This window comes from Passer domesticus, chromosome 7 (assembly GCF_036417665.1).
Source record: "Passer domesticus isolate bPasDom1 chromosome 7, bPasDom1.hap1, whole genome shotgun sequence".
Classification (NCBI taxonomy): Eukaryota; Metazoa; Chordata; class Aves; order Passeriformes; family Passeridae; genus Passer; species Passer domesticus.
In genome coordinates, this window is record NC_087480.1 from 56112466 (window position 1) to 56131893 (window position 19428).

Genomic DNA, 19428 nt, shown 5'->3' on the forward strand with positions numbered 1-19428 from the left:
TCAGGAGGCTGCCAGGGAGTGCTGTGAGATCCCACTGTGCCCGCTCGGAAGCGGCAGCTTTACAGCTCTGAGCTCGGCGTGCCTTTCCCTGGGTTCACAGCCTGCCAGCAGGAGCTGCAGCTGGAAGTGCTCCACACTCTGGAATTCAGGTGCCAAAATGAGCAGCAAACATTTAGCAACCCCATGCAAAACACTGGGTTAAACGCCCTTCCCAGGCCTGCAGAGCTTTTGGCAGGTCCATCCAGGCAGCTGAACGGGGACAGGCTCCCATACCCAGCTGCATTCCCACAGCCCTCCCAACCTCCACAGCAAACAAAGCAGGCACCTGTGGGAAAAGCATCCCTGACTCACCTGTGCTCCCAAAGCCATCCTGGGCACCAGCCTCTGCTGCACCCAGGGGGGCAGAGGGAACATGTGACACCAAAACCACACAAAAGTGATGCAGGTACCTTCTGTTCGTGGATTCCCTAAATTTTTACTCCAGGAATACAATCCTTCATTATGCCCTTTGAATATGGAAATCCAGGAGAAAGAAAATGGAGGGTGCTTTCTTTCTTGGGAGTTGTCTTTGACTGGCACATCATTCCTTTACAGAGAGCTGATGTTTACTATTGCAATATATTTATTTTGAAACTCAGTTCATCTGCTGTAAGAAATTACTCAGACCATTAATTTTGGAAGCCAATGCTGAGAGATCATGAATGTTAAGAATTCTAATTATGTTTGGTCTGGAAAATTTAATGAATAAAAGAGACTTTTCATAAGAATCTCAAGCCATAATATTTTAATGCTATTGGCATTAATTAAAATATCTAGAATTTTTAAAGGAGCCCTCTCCTTCTCCCTTTAAATATTTTACTCCTACCATTAGAACAGAAACAGAATTTTGCTAAAGCCACAAAAAAAAAGTGTTCTCTGTGGCTGATCATCTCATTTATAATCATGTCATGGCGGGAACAACCTTTTGCTGAAATTTTGTTTATGCTTCAAAAATTTTTCTCCTAATAACATCTTCCCCACCCCCCTTCCCAAGCACTAGCAGGCCTGGATTTGTCTTCTGTGCAGGGCTGGGAAGATAAAAGTCCAGATGATTTGGCATCCTACAAGGGACCGAACTCTCAGTGCCTGATTAATGATACTATCCATCTCAGAAGGCAGTGACTCCCTCCTTTAGAGCTTAGGGGCAAAAAATAGCCTAACCTTTGAATTCATACTTCATCATCTTCCTCTGGCATTTGTGGCTTTCTGCAGGACACAGGGCTCAGTGCTGCCCTGCTCCCCACACCAACCAGCACAGCAAACACCCTGGGAGAGAGGGGGCACCTGCTCCTCTGCTTCTGCATTGCAGGCACCCTGGTTTCCCACGGGTTTGGTGCCGTGTCCTGGGTGCCTGGCAAAAGGAAATTTCTAGGGGAGCCCTTGCACTGCAGGGTGGGCAGGTCGTGACTGCCAAGGTCTCTGCTGCTTGTGCTGTGACCAGTGGCAGCAGAGCTGAATGCAGAGGTTAGAGACAGCTCTGGCTCTGAGGTCTTGGGAAGTGGGCTCATTCCCTGACTTGAGAGCTCAAATGAGCTCAGAAAGATAAAAGGGGTTTTTTTGTCTCTGATCTTAAGCTCACGGGTTTTTACTTGGATTTTTCTTAGTATCTAAATATACAGTCACTTGCTAGTTAGTAATAGTGGGACCTCACCTTGTTTGATGGTGTTCTCAGTTTTTAGAGTGTCTAATTAAAGGAGGAACACAGGAGCTGTCAGTGCTCAGCCATTGAGAAAATGGAGCCAGTGAGTTTTCCAGGCACTGAACATGCCAGGAACTGCCTCAGATGGAACCAGCACTGTGCCATTGCCTGGGCAAGGCAGGGGCAGGTGAATGGAACATTAGGGGCAGTGAAAAAGCTGCTATGCCCTCAGACACATTTAAAAAGGCATTTTCTCTTGAAAAGGCCACAGCTGTAGTTGTGAAATTTGAAAAGTGAAAACAACAAAACAGCATTTTGCAGTGGATAGGGAGAAGCAGTTTCCACAAGAACAGCAAATAACAGAAGGAGGAGGTTGAGCTTTATTTCTACCAAATTGGGCACAGCCTCCTCTGTCTCAGAGGTGCTTGGCACACGATAAGGCTGCTCCTGTTGGGACACTGCACATCATCATTGCAGAGAGGCAGGTCACTGCTTCCTGGCAGCACTTTCTCCTCCAGCACAAACATGCGGATTCAGCAGGCTGCCAAGCCTGCCTGTGCTTATTTCTGTGCTGGGCACAGCCAGGTGTCACACAGGTGAGGTTGCACACAGACATACAGGAGGCCCAGAGGGCTTTTATCTATTTTCTCCATGTGGCTGAGAGAGCACTCAAAGGCACCTGCTGATTTTGTATGTTTGGTGCTGCGGAGAGGAAAATCGATGTGGGAACTACAGATGGCTTCAGTGGTACAGGCTATTCCAGCCTGCTTTTCTGATGCAAACAGAACTGATTTGCTCTTAGTGCCTTAACTTCACTGACCAGTATATTTCTTTTCATTATTCAAAGGCAAACACTGAAGAAACATGTTGTGAACATGCCTGGTTCTTTCAGGTGGAAGGAGGTGAGAACCATTTGCGTTGACGCATTTCAGAGACTTGTTTTAGTGACTTCACATGGTTTCAGGAAGCTTTTCTTCTAATATTGAGCTGCCTTTTGCAGGTGTTTTTCCCCCTACGCCTTGGGATCCAGTATCATTTCCTTGTTTTTTCTGCACTCCAGAGCTATCAGCCATCCTCAAGTGTTTGTCTCATCACTTTCAAGACTGCACCCCTACCCAGGAAAACAGTGAGGGACAAACTTTCTGCTCTCTGCAGGCATTTCTCCCAATAAGCTGGAAAATAATGTTTGTTTGGCTCATATTCTTAGCTAGCTGCAGACTCCCCACTGATACCCCCTGCCCTGTCAATTGCTAACTAATCGTGCCTGCAGTAAAAGTAATCCAAACTGGGGAGTTATTCAGCAGCAGCAGAAGGATCCATTAAAACAGATTATGCTCTGTGCTCCATTTCTGTCCTCATCCTCCGGGATCACCCTGCCTAGGCTCTGCCCCAGGGCACACCCACGCTCTGCAAAGTCACCCTGGAGTGTCCCCTCAAAGGGCTGCGAGGCTCATCTCGGAGGGACAGGCCAAGTCCGGGCCAGGGGGCTGTCCCTGAGGGAGCTGGCTGCCAGGTGATGTTAACAGGCAGGCTCTCCAGGAATGCTCAGGGGCAGGAAGATGTCCAGGAGGCTGCTGCGATGGTTTTTCAGCTTTCTTATCCTTGACACACAGGCAGCAAAGCAGCTCTGTATTTGGTTTGACTGAGGTTTCAAGGGGAGCAAACCCCTATAGTATTCAGGCCCTATGGAGGCAAAAAAAAAGAAAAAAAAAAAAAAAAAAGGCACAGTAGTGATGGCCTGGAGCCAATTCAGCCTTGAAACTCAGGGGCTGCCTGGCATCAGGAGAGACCCTGGCCTGGAGGGAGGAGCAGGGATTCTGAAGGCCTTTGGAACAAGCCTGTGGTATTTCACAAAGTCATAAACTCACAGAATAATTTGGATTGGAAGGAACCTTAGAAATCACCTTGTTCCACCCCCTGCCATGGGCAGGGACACCCTCCACTGCCCCAGGTTGCTCAGGGCCACATCCATCCTGGCCTTGGACACTTCATGGATGGCACAGCCGCAGCTTCTCTGGGCAACCTGTGCCAGGGCCTGCCCTCCTCACAGGGAGCAATTCCTTCCTAACAGTGAATCCATATCTGCTCTCTACCAGTTTAAACCATTCCCCCTTGTGAAAGGCCTCAATCCATATTTACATCCCTTCCCTGAGAGTGGGTTGGTTACAAGGCCTTTATGTCTGTCCCCGTGGGTTTTGTTGGCCCTGTGAAGAACAGCTCAGGCTCAGCCTTGCTCCAAACATTGGCTTCCTGGAGATCCTGGTGTACAGAGTAACAAATACACTCCTGTTACACCCATGAGCTTAATTCAACCACCTCCAGCTGGGATATAACCACTGCTAACAACGCCTGAGGTGCCCTGTGGGGTCAAGAGGCCCTGGAGCTGGATGGAGAGGGACACTGATGAAATGGAGTCACCTCAGCTGGGCACTGCACCAGCCACCACTCCTGCTCCAGAGAACACCGTGCACATGGCTGGACCTTGCTGGGCTTCCTCTCCCCACTTTCTTTAATTGTCTGACATTAAAGCTACCCCTAAGCCAGTAGGACAGGCGTGTGCAGAATGTACCTATTTACCTTGGAGGTTTTTAAATTCAAATGGGTTATGTAAAGCAGCACAGTCTACACAATTTAAATTGGCCTGACTTCTGAAAGCTGCAGGTTCCAGGACCTGAAAGAAAGCCTGCAGCTAGGCTGAGTATCCAAGGGAGGTCCTCTTGGCATACAAAGATCAAGCACAATCTGAAATTCAAACATACCTTTACGCTTAGTTTTTATCTTATTTCAGTTTCACGCAAAATAATGTTGCCCTAGAAATGAAATTTCCCCACATGTCTGGCACAGCTCTACAATGGCCATTTAGTAGAGCAGTAAAGCAAAGCACCAGGTACTTGACAGCTCTTTTTGTGTCACTCGCACCATGCCTTCTAATTCCAGAGAGCTGCTGCCATGTACTCCAACAGGGTTTCTTTGCTTTCCTGAAGCAGTTACATGACTTAAGAGCTTGGTCATCCTTCCTGCTAATAGGAATTGAGGAATTGTACATAGGAAGAGTACACAGGCAGAAAGCCCTGCACACTAAAATCAAGCTTGCTCAGGACACCACTAATATCATCCACACAGCTCTGCAAAAGGAATTTTTATTATTTTCCCAGCTTAACATGCTAGCATTAATATTTCATTACTAGATTTCACTATGATTTTTGTCCTGTTACTGTCTCAACCAATTTATTGCTTGAGAAGGTTATTTTTAATCTTCAGCAGTAACTGAGAATATACCCTCAGAAAACCTTTCTCAATGTGGAATTTCTTTGCTGTTTCATTATAATTGAGGTGATGCTGTATCCAACAGCTCTTTATGAGAACAAAATATATTTTAAGAGAAGAGGGAGGTTTATCGGTTTCTAGCTGAAAGCCTGTATTGCCCACTTGCCTTAATTTGTAATTATAGAATTTCAGACATTACGAATGAGGAGAATGAGCTAAAAAGATGTGATTTGATACAGAAAGACTGGGTTTAGCACTGAGCACTCAGGCAACTGGCTTCTGAGGTGCTACAGCACTGGGGCTCCAGCAGTTTCCCTTTAAAAATTGTGGTATTTATTTGGGTTCTGATTCAAATAAGGTTGAGGCAGCATTAGGCCAGGTTTGTTCCTCTCTAGGTTTGTAATTTAGGGCCATGTCTCAGAGACAGTCCTGGCAACCAGAGAATGAGAAAGGACCAAAGACTGCACAGAGAGTTTGGTCTTGACCCCGTCTCCCACCAGCCTCGAGGCACCAGAACAGGGTTTAGCACAGGCTGTGCACTAACTGTAAGAGGAAAAAAACAGGGCTCAAAAAAAGGTCTCTCAAAATCTGCTTCAGAGTTACAAAATGTTTCTCAGTGTCAAACACAAGCAATTAGTGTTATTTATTAATCCACTTAAAACATCTCACTCCCCAGTTCCAATTCCCTCCAGCCAGGTACTGCCAGTGATATTGCACCTCCCCTTAATTCCAGCCTGATGGATTTAGGACAGGATGTGCCATTTTGGTCCCTTATCCTACCCTGGGGAGTCTGCTCTCTTTGCTTTGTGGACAACTTCTTGTCCTAAGTGCAGGGTTATTTTCCCAGCTGTTGTGGGGATGGGCAGGGATGCAGGCAGTTCTCTACCAACCACTGGCATAAAGAATAACTGACCCTTCACCAGCCAGGAAATTCAGACTATTCCCAAAGGTACACAGAAAGGCACAGGGATGCTGGCCTAGCATCAAGCAGATGATTTTCCTTTTTATCCCCTTGGACATTAAATCAAAATGTTCCTTTGTATGTTGTCACATCTCTTAAGGGGATCTTCCTTCCTCTGCTGCCCAAACCCTCCCCTAGATTCTACCTGGGGTAATACCACCCTCCATGTGTACCAAACCAGCCATGCAGGGGCTCCCCTGGGCTGCCTTGTACCCCTCCAGAGTGCATCCCCAGCAGTTCAATCCAAAGGAAAACATGGATCTGTGCCTGTCTGTACAGCCTGGGGCAGCATTAACCTTCATGGGCACCTGAAAGGGTCACTGAGGTACAATCCCCACATCCCAGTGTAGTCTGTTCAGTGACGGTGACACATCAACAGCTCTCCAGCAGACCTCAGGTGCCTGCATTTCGAGGGGTTTTACTGCTCAAGTGCTTATTCTAAAACCTCTTCTGGGGTAATCATAGCATAATCATCTAATTTGGGGAACTTAAAACCAATTCAGAGCAGAACCAAAGGACCAAACAGAAGAGATTGAATGAGTTCATCAGTACTTGGACAAGTAGTTTTGAGGAGAAACCAGGAGGTTTCATACCAGGAGCTCATACTTATCCCTTTAACAGATTCCCAGAATGAAGCTAATCCAAATCAAATGGTCTGTCTTTGACACAGCATCAAGCAACTCATAAAAGCCTTCCTGGATTCTAAATATTGGGTACATTCTTCACAGGGAAGATGAGCAGCAGACCACATTTTCCATTGAAAACATTTTGTTCTGTAATTTTTCCTGATCTGAGAATTGTAACAAGTGCATGGAAATTACAAGCTGCTATAAAAATTACAGAGACTAAAACTACAATTTTATCCTCCTGCATTAGAACAATTTTAACATTGTTAGAGGAATATATCTCTGCAATTTTAAAATTATTTGAGTCATGACAGAAAGACTCACAACTGCAATATTTATCTTTCAGATTCATCTTAGGATGTTCCTGAAGACTTGTGAGATGTCACATTATATAGCATTTTGTGGGGACTGGAGAATGTCACTTTGACAAGCAACACATGTAAATTGGAGCCATTGATTATGGGGAATTTAATTTTATCTATTGTGTATTCATGCTACAATAAATAAAAATACTTCAGTGGTCACTGTAGGACTGCAACAACTTCTACAGAAATGCAATTTATAGTTGCATATTTTTAACAGCGAGCTTCGGCGTACATTTGATTAAACTCTGCTTTCCAGTGCACTTAATGAGAATTCTAATTCTCTAGAGATTTCAATAGGCATGCCAGGTAAAGAGGAGTCTATCAAGTCAGAGCTGTGGTTGTTAGCACAAGGAGCTGGTTCCTTTGAAGAGAAATAAAATTCATAAGCATGCATGCATATATTTTAATATTGCCAAGATACATATTGGCAGAGCAATAAATAGTAAGAAGATTTATTACCCACTCTATTTCCCAATGTATACAAATGCAAGTGATACTTCTGAGGTATAACATCTTTTGGGCATGTGTTTGAACTGAGTGGCTGGAGCAAAGCTTATTTATCTTGGGTTCTCAGAAAATTTGAGGTTGAGTCAGTCTCTGAATTTCTTCAAGTTATCCCATTGATTTCCCTGCCCGTCTGACAGGAAGGTGAAGGACTTCCTCTAAGGGATGCAATGTCAAGCCCTGACTGAGGGCCGTCCACTTCTCTAAATAAACAGGGTCAAAAAATAAAAAAACCTTTTACTTTCCTGCTCCTATTTGATATCTCTCTTCTCCAACTCTCAGATCGCAATCATTTTTATAAGCACTACCTCACTAACACAAGCATCTTCTTACAGCAACTTGGAAAACACATTTACCCTTCCTGGTAGGAATACTGGGGGGCAGACAGGGCAGCTCCTTCCTATATCAGTCTGTAGCCACAACCTCGCCTCAGGTCAATTCTACAGGAGATAGTTTAGTTTTGGCAAGTGTTTTTCCCTTGGCTGCAGAGCTGGGAGAAGGACAAGCCCTGCTGAACCCAGGGGTAAGTTTGCCTTGTTCCAGTCTGCCTTGCTCAAGCCTGGGTGCTGGACAGGGTGAGTGAAACCCCGGGCACATTCACCTCAGTGGCAAAACCCCTGTCAGGAATGGGACCAGGACTTCTTCCATGAGGGATAGGTGCATCTGCCAGGTCTGTAAAAATTATAATGGCTGTTTGTCTCCAGACTTTTTCTGGATTCAGTTTATTGTTCTGATTGCAGAGTTTATTGATTACTGGGTATCTAAGTAATTTTTGGTGTGAAAGGATGAACAAGATTATCTAGCCTTTATATCTCTTTTAATATGCATCTTTCAAATTAGCTGAGGAGTTCAGTAAATTTGCACCCACCTTTCTGAGGGAGACCCAGTGAGAGCTGCTATTCAGGATAGCAGCAGGGGGACATTGGCAAGACAGGGAGAGAGCAGAGAGTGTGAAGCTGTACCCCACACTGCAGTCATCAGGTCACAGTGTTATTCTTCAGGTGACTTTTCTTGCTGTCAAGCTATTAGTCCTGGAATTAAACTAAAGCCAGTCTCCCCTAAAGAATATAAAAGAATATAATGAATATAATAAGCCTTATTTTTTGTCTTCTCAGCTGTTACACTCTGAACCAGTGGGTTATTGTAATACTGACCAATGCTCAATTTCTAATTCTTACAATGAAATTTAAAAAAAAAACCACATTGGGAGAAAAATAAAAAAATAAAAAAAAAACAAACAAACCAACAACCAAACCCAAACTACAAGAAAAGAACAAATTAAATACAGCTTGTGCTTATGCTGATTTTCAGAAATAGGTTAATAAACATTGCTTAGATGAAAGGAGCTTCAAGCGTTAAAGAAAGAAATCAGAAGGTCTCACTTAAGTGATTTTTTGGCAGGAATCAAATTAACGAATATAATATGGATTGCTGACAAGGTGCTTGATCATTCTCAACAGCGAGGAATTTTTTTCTGTATATATTATATTTATATATATAGATATATATGCATGAGTTTGTGTTTGAGTTGATTCCATTAACACTTCATTTGATAATGATAAATAGCATTTTTATTGAAAAGGAAAATATCAAGAAGCCCTGATTTGCAAGAGCAAGTTAGAATGTATGACATTATTATGTCCTACTGTTTTTTCTTCTTCTTTAAAAAACACAATCCTTCAATGCTAGCACAAAAGAATGCAAACATTTTATTTAGTGCATAGACAATTTCCCTCTAATTCAATCTGCAAATAACAAAAAGTACTTTTTTTTTTTTTTTAAGAGAGTGGAGGATAAACCAGAAAGGGAGACATAAAGGAGACTTAATTAGATCATGGAACCCTTTCTTAAGCAGTTCAGCATCTTAATTTCTGGTAAATTCAAGCAACATCCATCTGGGGGTTGATTCTGTCAGTGTGGATCTGTGTCTGTCTGCCTTTATCCATCTCTCTAGGCATCCATGGCTGTGGCTCCGGAGCAGCAGCGAGCATCCCGAGCCGTGCAGGCAGCGAGCTGCAGGATCCAGCCCCTCTTTGACAATGATTGCGGCTGACACTGACAAGCACTCACACCCCATTCCCGGGCTCTTTTTGTTTGGCCTCACATACACGTGTTGTCTGGCAAAAGTTAAAAATAAAACATTTAGGGCTAGGCTGTGGTCAGTTTTCCTGCGCCTCCGCAGTGCGAGGGGGAGGAAGGGGAGGGGAGGCTCCGCGTTCTGCACCACTCGCATCAAGGTCAGGCAGAACTGCTGCGAGAGCAGAGCCGGAGCCACCCAGAGCACGTGGTGTGCTGGAAAAGAGCTTTTCCTCCGAGAAAATCACCTAAAAATTTCCTCCTAATTACCTGCGGGTCCGGAGGGGCTGAGGGATGCTCAGGCGTTGCCCCCACTGATTCAGGCAGCAGATTTAGCTGGCCACACCCCGATGCAAGCAGCTCCTGAGCCTCAGGGCTCTTTGAAAATTTTCCATCAAAACTTTCAGGGGAAGTATCTGATTTCCTTGAAAATGGCAGCATGTTTTTATTTCATTCTGCTACACAAATTAAATATGGACAATGGAAAAGATATTAGCCGAAACCCAGGAACCTTAATGGCAGGGGAAGTGGACAGCATGCATTTTGTCAATGAGAAGCTGATATTTCCAGCTGAACATTTTGGATTAAAATAGTGATGCCTGACTAGGCAAAATAATAGCTGGACCCACCTCTTCTTTATGAGGACCTCTATTTCAGATATTTATGCAGTAAAGTTGACTGCTTCCCACCCTCCCAACTCCCACAATTCTCACTGCCAAAGAGGTAGATGCAGAAAAAACATTTTCCTTTCCCCAATTTCCTAAGGCTGTAGAATCTCCTTGCTACCCTGTGAGCCAAAGCTGCAGAACTGCTGTAACCCTGCTCTGTATCAGGGGCGCTGGGGGCTCACCTGAGGGGACTCAGGGGTAAAAGCTGAGTTGGAATTCTGTGAATATGGGACCAGAATGAATGAGAACAGGAGGATGGAACAGAGCCCCGTGGTCACAGAGCCCAGTGTGCTGCTGCAGCAGACAGACATCTGCTGCATCCCCCAGACACACACCCACCTCCCTCACTGAAACACTGACAGGGGTTGTCCCCACTGCTGCTGTGGAAGGCTTTTCCAGAAACTCCCATCTTTCTTTAGAAACCTTCTGCTAAAATATAAGGTCACTTACTGATGACCAGCTTACAGTTATTTATGTATCAATATTGTCTAATCTTAAAACAATCCCCCTCATTCCTATCATGTTTATGATTTATTCTCTGCAGGCTTTAATCTGCCAAGGCACAATCCCTCTTCTCCCACTGAACTATTTACCATTCTCTGCTCCTGCTCGAGGTTGAATTTCTTTCTTTCAGACACAGGTGGTCACAACTGGTCACTACATTCCTGAAAAAGTCTTACTATGGCCTTCTAAAGGGTATTCATTTTTTCCCATCTTGACTGGAAAGGCTTCTTTTGATATAATGCCAAATATATGCCCCATTCTTCTGTATCTGTCCAACCAACAAGCCTTACCTTATATTAGAAACTGTCATTAGTTCCCAACTACCTGACCTTGCCAGTTGAACTGTTCAGTGTAATCCCATTTATATCTTCCTGGCCCCTGAGGATATTCTCTTTTTCTGTATGCTGTCTGCCTCCTTGCTATGGACAAACCCTCCCACCTCCAGCCATCAGCACGTTCCTCCAGCAGGTTCATTTTGTGCCTAGTTGATTAATGAAAATATTAAGCGATATTGGTCCCCAAACTGTGCCTTCAGAAACTCCACTTTTAGCTCTCTCCAGCCTGGAATTTCCTCTTTCAGCATTATCTGTTATTATCTCCTTTAGCCAGTTTCTATTTATTTTACAATCCTGGGCCTAATCTTCATCATTCCCAATCAAACAATTCTCCATGTAGCTCTGTGTCAGATGTTTCTCTCACAGTGTATACACATCACATCTATTGCCGTTTCCTTTGTCTAAAAAGATCTGGATAATCTAAAGATTATCAAGTTAATCTCGTAAATCTGCTTTCAGTAAACCTATTCTGTGTGTTATCCTGCTTCTGCCATTTGCTATGCTCTCTATTCCTCTGCTTTCCAAAAGCACTCTAATGCTTTGTGTACTACTGATGGCATGTTAATACAACCACATTTAACTAGAACACAGTTTTTTTTCTGATTTGGAATACAGGAATCATATTTGAAATTTCTCTTGCCACTCCTACTTTAACACAGTTCTAAATACCCTTTAAGCAGAAGTGCAGTTTTGAATGCCAGTTCCTTCAGACAGCTGGGACACAGATGCTTGGAACCACTCCTTGAATTTTACTTCTATCTCAAAGGCATCATTTTCACCCTTCCAAACTCACTCCCATAAAGCAGTTTTCTCCCATCCAAGCTCAGAGCCTTTGTCCAAATTGAACACAGACCCACAAAACCATCTCAGTTTTAGAAAGCAACTATGCCAACCTTAAACCCATCCTCCCTCAAGCCAACCTCACTGTTACTTTCCTTACTGTCATCTAATTTTGATGGCTGAAAAGCTCACTGGTTGGGGTTTTTTTCATTTCTTTTGAGTTGACTTCAATTCCCATTTTACTTCTGTGATTCTGGATCTTACACTTCCTGTTGATCACTGTTTCCATTCCTGGGAGACTTTACCATTTTGAAATGTCATAATTTTCTCTCAATAAAAATACCTGCAATGGAACAATATCAGAAGAACATTATATTCTAAGGCATTGCCAAAATTTGTTATTATCCTTTTATACAGTGTAACACAATTTCTCTATATTTATTGACTTCAATAATGTCTTATATTTGAAATCATTCTCCACGCCTTCAGAACAGCAGATTCACTGAAGCTGAATGTCTGATTGGAAAGCAAACTTCTGATGCTGTGAGCAGTTGGACCAGGTTCTGTATGGCCCATCCATCAAGCTAAACCCACACATGCAAAGTGTCATTGCAGCTGGAAATGTCCCCCCATCAGAACAAAGCTCGTGGATTTAATCCTTCTCTGTCTCTGTGTTAAGTTTGCAAGTCAAAAGAGGGTTTCTCTAATGTCACCTTTGAAATGTCACTTTCAGGTCTGCAGTCAAACCTGCCTTTATTTCCTCTTCCCTAACTGTATTGTGGAGAACAACGGAGATTGTGTTGACAGAGGGAAAAACAGCTCTCTAGAATATGCACTTGTCAGACTTCCAGGTTAAACACAAGGCTCCACATTTGCAGAGCCCTTTCTCTGGGTTAGGCATCCCTAGCAAGGTGCACAGCTCTGGAGCTTTGCAGGTTTGGGGACTGGAAATGTCTCTGCAATGCACAGAGAACCACGCTGCTATTCCCACCACACAGTTTAGTCTCCAAAGCAATCCCATGAATCCATAGCTTATTTCTATCAAATCAAAAGCTAGAATAAAAATTTTCAAGTGCTCTTGGCCACAGTAATGATCTTACTTCATAGAGAAGCAGATGCATTCCAAATACTTTTTTTGAAATATTCCTAGTATTTGGTATATATAGATGTGCTCAGGAATGCTTGATTGTAACTGTTAGTACCTTCTGGCAGGTTTCATGTATAGGAATGGAAACATACAGATTCAATGATTTATCTAATGACAGGACTGATATATAGCTGCCAAGTCAAAACTGAATTCAGCATTTCAGCCTCATGTACATGGTCAGCTCACTTTAATGTGAGATATGTCTGTAACTCATTTCAAAAGTAACTGAAATCCTACTCTGCTTCATAAATCAGATTATAGTTTCTCTGTGAAGTAGAAATTAATTATTAAACATGGCTCCAATCTTAATTTTAAGTATCTCCTATTAGTACACAGCTATATCCTGGACTTGGTACCACTGAAAAGGCTATTCTTGTCTTAACATCTAAAAAAGATGATTAATGTCCTATACCTCTGGTCCTGTGGTATTGATTTGCTGCCCCACTTAACAGGAATATGTTGCTAAGGTAAGTGGCTTATTTCTATCCCTTCCTTTATTGAATTGTCCTCTAAGTGAAGGAAGCCGGCTCCCCTATACTGAAAATTATCTTGCTTCCATTTACAAGATGGCAAAAAATAATATATTATTTCATGCCTCAACATTTCAAGTAAACCTTTCCATTTTGTTCACCAGCACACAAAGAAGAATATTTATTCAGATAACCACAAGGCCATATATAATAAATGGATAATGTGACTTTTAGCAGTAACTTTTTTCTATCATGAATTTTGCTTTGATACTTGTCTTCTGTTTCATTTAGAATTCCCAGCCCTTCATTATTAAATTATAGCCTACAAACTATTAAAATTTACCAATTAGAACTGACAGATACTTTTTTCAAAGTGAAGATTTAAGTGTTGATTTATTGCAAGAAAATATTCACATCTTTCATGCACAAGCAGCATTTGCCCAGCTTGCTCACAGTAGCTGCTGGATTTACCAGCCCAGGCTCCCCCATGATTGCAGGTGAAAGGAAGGGAAAGAGGAATGAACAGTTTAACATGGAAAAAAGCCTTAAACAGAAAAAAAAAAAAAAAACAACTCTGCTGCAGATGGTTGTTGGCACTAAAGCAAAAAGTATAAATGGGATAACTTAAGGAGAAGGTTTCTAATCAGAAGAGCGAAGTTGTTCTAGAAGAGATTTTCATAAGAGTAGTGCAACAAAAGAAAGCCCAACTGCCTGCAAGATGGAACTCAATGTAAATGTACAGGTTTATGTGATTTGAGCACCAACAACTGGGGGTTTGACTTCCTGCTTGTTTCCTTTGTGAATTAACAATGCAACAATCAGACTTTTGCTTGAACTGTATTATCAATAACAATGTGTAATTTTATGGTTTGTGTATTCCTGGAGCTCAGGTCATCTTCCAAACTCCCCAAAGGAAATGCAATGAGTGCAAAAGCAGCTAACGAGCTGGTAAGCTTGAAAATGTGGTTGAAGTGGAATGTGTCAAAAAGGAATGAGGTGGAAAGTGACTGGATCACAGTTTAGTCCAGGTCCAGGTCCAGGTCCAGATCCAAACTTGTCTGGAAAAGCAAAGGTGGCAAACCACAGCAAAGCAAAACCTGAGATGTAAAGAGAGCAAAGAAAACTGTCCTCACACATAACTGAGAAGGAAGACAGAGAGCCCTCCAAGGAGCCCTCCAGAGAGCCATCCCAGAACTGGGCTGAGAAGGAGAGAGGTCCTGGTCACAAAACACTCCTCTGCAGGTGAAGCCCACAAGTAAAATCAGGAACCTGAGAGGGAGAAAGGGAGGTAAAGGAATTCTGAAATTAGGTTTGCTTCTACAAATTAATATAGGTTTGCAGGCTGTGGGAGAATGGGAGCAAGAGTTTTAACGTCTAGATCCTTGCTGGTGGCTCTGTAGCTTGGGTAGCAGCACAGTCACCTAAACACAAGTGGGGCTTCAAAGAAGACTCTGAAAAGGAGTCAGCCCCTATATTTACCTTCAACATTTAGTGCTGAATATCTTGAAATCCTGAAAGTGACCCATTAAGATCCTTTTAGCCTTATTTCTATGTTAAGATTCTTTTGACATGTTCTGAAACCTAGAGGAAAATGGCTAAATATATTTCCGTACAATTTAACACCTGGTTGCAATAATCTACATTCCCACCATAGTATACTTATTATTTTAAATATTTAAGTTTCATATCCATCCTGGTATCAAATCAACTGAGGCAGTTTTCAGGTCTTTCACATATCCATAGCATTTTGTTTTCCCTAGAAAACTGTGTCTGATGTCAATCTCTGCATTCACTGTAAATGAAAAGCCATTTTCTAGGAGAAGGTCACTTCTGTAGGCATGTCCATGGAGGAATTAAATGTTTCCTCTTGTTTCAGACAGGTATTGCAGCCCACCTAACAACTACAGCCAGAGAAACCTTCTAGGTCAGTCAAATCTTGGCAAAATTTCCAGCCACAAGCTTGTTGGTAATTAATTATTTTGAGAATGTTTATTAGGAAAAATTAAAATCCATATATCAAATTGTCTTACTCCAGGTGTGAATTTTCTAACTAAAAGTGGCAATCGTCATACTCCACAAAATGTGCACAGAGGTAATAAATCCAGCATTAAATAATAATTTCATTATGCCTTTGGCTATACAATGGTTTCAACTGCTTTTCTTTTCCACATTATAGCCAGTCACTGATATGTGTTCTTTAGATCCATAATGATGGCAAAGAGTTAAATTCAGGAGTGCTTCTTCATGGCACTTTTTTTGACCAGAGGAACACCATAAGGAAACTTATCTTGCATTTCACTGTGGCAATGTTTTCCTATCATTTCACTCAAATTATCATTCGTGTACAGTATTTATTTTTAATTTAAAATTAAAACGCTGAATAATTAAGTACCATAGAGAATACTGATGTGTGGAACAAAGTGGGACAAATAGACTCTGTCTACAAGATTTCTATGATCCTCTCTCCATTAACATAAGCATGAGTTCTACTGGGTATTTACATATTAGATTTGGCAAGCATTAATACAATGAGAAGTAATTTCTGCATTAATATTTTTCTTTCAAATAAGACAAGTTCCTGAACTTGTCAAACATAAATGCAAAATTATGAAAAACAATCCTTACCAAAAACTCTTGTTATTAAAATGCATGGCAACTAATTATTGATCTGATGCTATTCTGCATAAAGAAGACATGCTTGACTGAACAAAAATATTTTAAAATCATTAATATACATGTGTTTATTTTACTGAGTCTAAATTGGAAGTGGTAGATTATTCTTATTGTCTAACGAATTAGGAAGTGTGACAATACTGCTGTACAGCACTGATGTATGATATCGTTCTCCTTAAACTTATTAATTTCTGTCAAATTAAAACTAAAACACTACTGCAAACCTTGAACAGCCACAGTATGAAAATCAAATGTGAATTGCTATTAGAAAACCATAGTACCTTAGATTGCTCCAGGCAAACACACAGAGATACAATACTAAACACTGTCTTTGTATAAGAAAGGAAAGGAAAAAATCTCTTGTGGGACGTGCTGCCAGTTGAAGCTGAAGCCCTGTCAAAACTGCAGTTCTTCTGTGGGAACATGGTGAAATCGAAAATCTTTGTGCAGCTGGGGTTTCTCTTCCCTTCAGTTTTCCACTTAAAACAAAAACCTAAGTGAAATTCAGTTCACTGCAGATTTGCCAATGCATCATTTCACTCTAAGGACAGATTAATAATTTCTGAACTTATTTCAACTGAATTTCATGGTCAAGATATCCCGTAATTTTACACCTCCCCACAATGACCTTTATACTGTACTTATTTTACAAAATACCACTGGTAACGTTTTTTCCATTCCAACAAGCTTCAGGATACATATATCTTGATATTACTTTGCAATTACTATGGTGTGGAGTGCTCTGTAAATAATCAATGACATGTAGCTCGTTCACTATAAAATTCTGAGGAGCATAGTACTGAAGACTGTTCATCTTTAATGCATTTTTACAAGTCAGAGTTAACCTTTATGGAAGGTACAAGCTCATTTCGATGGATTCCTAAATCAGCCCTGCTAATCTAACTCTGGATAATCAAAAATGTATCATAGAACAATAGCAACACACCTGCTGCACAATGTGACTTCCCCACAGAAAGTGCTGTGAGAGAACAACTCCATAGCCTGAACATCCCAAAAAGCTCTTTGATAATTTCTCTAAAAGCAGGTTCTGACACCCTTGGCATATTTCCTTTCTGTTATTCATGGGGGCAAAGTAGCAAATGCTGCTGTCACAGCTGAAAGTTTTTTCTGAGTTTATATGCCACTGCCAGAACACACAAAGCACCCAAATGGTACGTGATGCACCCAGAGGCATCGAGTAGTTAAACAAATCCCCCAGAGCCCTCTCTTCCAGAGAATATTAACACATTGATACACTGCCTGCATATAGATATCCTATTTGAAAGTGCAGTGGCACATTTCTGTAAAAAGATCCCAACATTCTGACTCCTGTACATCCCTGATTTCAGGAAGAACTGATTGTTACCTGGGAGCAGTTGTTGTACAGCACTGCTGGGGACAATTGGGAAATTTATTCTAGAAGGTGAAATACACTCTAGGTTATTCTGGTGATCCAGGGGCCAGCTGTGTGAAGGACTGTGCACTTGAGCCCTTGACTTCCAAGCCTTTCCTTTGCCAGCATGAGGTGCTGCCCTGGAGAACAAGAGCAATGAGTACTCTACAGAAAACATACAGCTCATGTCATTCATTAACTCCTGGTTTAACAACTCTTTTGGCAAGGTATTAATTTCTCTAGACCTGTCTTCTCTTTGCAATCAGGCCTCTTATCCTTCCCTGAGCCCTCTTCCTGTTCTGTCGGTGCTGGGTGAGGGACATTGTGCTGATGTGATCCACTGCTCCTCACCAAGATTCCTGCTGCCCAAGGCTCTTCTGGCAGGGCCAAACTGCTCTTGAATTGCTCTTGCTGTCCTTCTGCTGAGGTGTTTTATTGCTTTTGTAGATATTGATTTGCTTTTGGAAATGTTGGAAGCAAAAATCTCTTTCCATGAAAATGTCCAAGAGAAGAATTTCTTGAGGAATGATAAACTCCAAAACTATTCTCTGACAAACTCCCTATAAGCCATGGTTTTCAGAAGCACAGGAATGATTCATATGGAACAGGCTACCAATAAAGACTGGAACAAGCCATAGCTGCTCACTATGACATGCTATGAAAAGGGATATTCAGAGTTCTAAACCAATATCCTCACAGCCTGGAGCCTCTAGGCTATCTCTGGGACTGGTATCTCCCATCTGCTCTCTGACAGGAAAGCTCTGTTAGAGGAGAGGTGTGACAGGCAGTACAGTGATTGTGTTATTTTGGTGAAGTCACTTCGCCATGTCAAACATAAAATCAGATCTCCCTGAAAACTGCTCACTAGATCTGAGCACAGTTTTCCAACTTTCAGTTTAACAGGAGGCTCAGTGCAATAGGAAACACCATTTTGAAGAGAATTGTTTCATTTCATTTACAAAATAAGACTATACTAAGATTTTCCTACTGTTTACTCAGTAGAATATACTTTTGATTTTGGCAAATACAGTTCCTTCCAACTACATCAAAACTCTATTACAAACACAAAGTAATCAACAAAAAAGGGCTGATGTAAGCACATCACCATAGTACTGAGGATTTGGGTCAACAATTCTCCAAACCCTTTGCTTGCCTTCTCCCCTGTACAGTTATTCTTTCACCTTTATTACCTGCCACTGCTAGATGAGAAAAGCAAGAGTTTTATTTGTGTTGTGGTGGCACGTAAGAGCTCATCTCATAAATGGACCCCACTGTTTTATGTTATATAAACCTCACAGTAACACATTATTTCTACAAATGAACACAGTTAAAATTCTAACAATTGGTCTCACATTGATCTACTCCCTCATCTCAACCTTTCCCATCACCGAAAATTGACTAGGATATAAACATGCAAAAGCAGAAATAAAGATTTTTAATAGGTCAGATCCCTAAGAACTGAAGTAGCTTGGAGGAGGTCAATAGAGTTGTACTGATTTACAGCAGCTGAATATGCAGCTGCCATGGCATACTGGCCCCATGTATATGTATGGGAAGAAAAATTGCTACAAAAGAAAAGAAAAAAAATCAGCAATACTTTTATAATGTTTTACATTAATCCCTAATGTAAGCAGCTCAATAAATGTTTTGAATCTGTACTGTAAGAATATAATAAGTAGTAAAAGTTGTGATTTTTTTTGATGTAGTAAGTTGGGAACTCTTAGTGAATCAACTTTAATTCTTTCAGATACTGATGGTTTACTTACCAAGGAACTTAGCTTGATTTTGAAATAAATGTGGTCATTTAAAACTACTTGGGTAAAAAAAATTAAATGACAGCTGAAAACTGAAAAGTATAAATTATGGAGATTCAATGAATAAAGCATTTTCTCCCTCTGCTTTCCAGGTTTAGCTGATGGCTAAACAAGTGCTGTTTTCCAGGACTATTAGTTATTATCCCATAACAAATTGGTTGAGTTCA

At 41.6% G+C, this 19428-nt stretch overlaps 2 long non-coding RNA genes across 2 annotated transcripts; one reads left to right on the plus strand and one right to left on the minus strand.

Annotated features, from left to right (window-relative positions):
• The first annotated feature begins 3458 nt into the window (after window positions 1-3458).
• Window positions 3459-9494, plus strand: LOC135305317 (uncharacterized). The gene is made up of 3 exons (XR_010366539.1): window positions 3459-3521; window positions 9185-9275; window positions 9356-9494. It is a non-coding gene; the product is annotated as an uncharacterized LOC135305317 (long non-coding RNA).
• Window positions 9495-10487: 993 nt separating this feature from the next.
• Window positions 10488-18058, minus strand: LOC135304155 (uncharacterized). Its single transcript, XR_010365601.1, has 3 exons — window positions 17799-18058; window positions 17421-17587; window positions 10488-12107 (listed from the first exon to the last, which is right to left on the minus strand). It is a non-coding gene; the product is annotated as an uncharacterized LOC135304155 (long non-coding RNA).
• Window positions 18059-19428: the final 1370 nt, after the last annotated feature.